At 51.8% G+C, this 485-nt stretch overlaps 1 protein-coding gene across 17 annotated transcripts in view; it reads left to right on the forward strand.

Moving 5' to 3' along the window:
• Positions 1–11: 11 nt before the first annotated feature.
• AHI1 (Abelson helper integration site 1) overlaps positions 12–485 on the forward strand; it is a 155,252-nt gene continuing 154,778 nt past the window's right edge. For 14 of the 17 annotated variants that reach the window (XR_001515966.1, XR_001515965.1, XR_001515967.1 and 11 more), the window contains exon 1: positions 12–233. The gene's annotated coding sequence lies outside the window, so the exon portion shown is untranslated. The remainder of the gene's footprint in view (positions 234–485) is intronic. The other 3 variants (XM_015572091.1, XM_015572093.1, XM_015572092.1) reach the window with 1 other exon arrangement.

Here is a 485-nt window from a genome sequence, read left to right on the forward strand (position 1 = left end):
GCCGTGGGCGCGGGGCGCCGCCGAGCGGACGGATGTGGTTTTGGGAAATAGACGTACTTTTCCGCTCCCTTCCTTCCCTGGGCTCCACGGATCCGGAGTGTCCGCGTGGTGTCCCGACGGAGTGAATGCAATCTTTGCGTTTCCTACTCCCGGTTCTGGTTTAAACGCGTTCAAAATAAGAGGAGTACGTTTAACCCCCTTTCGGATGTCGCCCTGGTGCTGATATTGAACCTGTGAGTGCCTTTTAATGACATCTGAGAAGGGGTGATGGAGGCGTTTCATTTTTTTTTAAAATATATTTTATTGATTTTTCACAGAGAGGAAGGGAGAGAGATAGAGAGAGTTAGAAACATCGATGAGAGAGGAACATCGATCAGCTGCCTCCTGCACATCCACCACCGGGGATGTGCCCACAACCCAGGTACATGCCCTTAACCGGAATCGAACCCGGGACCTATCAGTCCGCAGGCTGAAGCTCTATCCAA

The sequence above is a fragment of the Myotis davidii genome, unplaced genomic scaffold (assembly GCF_000327345.1).
Source record: "Myotis davidii unplaced genomic scaffold, ASM32734v1 scaffold266, whole genome shotgun sequence".
Taxonomy (NCBI): domain Eukaryota; kingdom Metazoa; phylum Chordata; class Mammalia; order Chiroptera; family Vespertilionidae; genus Myotis; species Myotis davidii.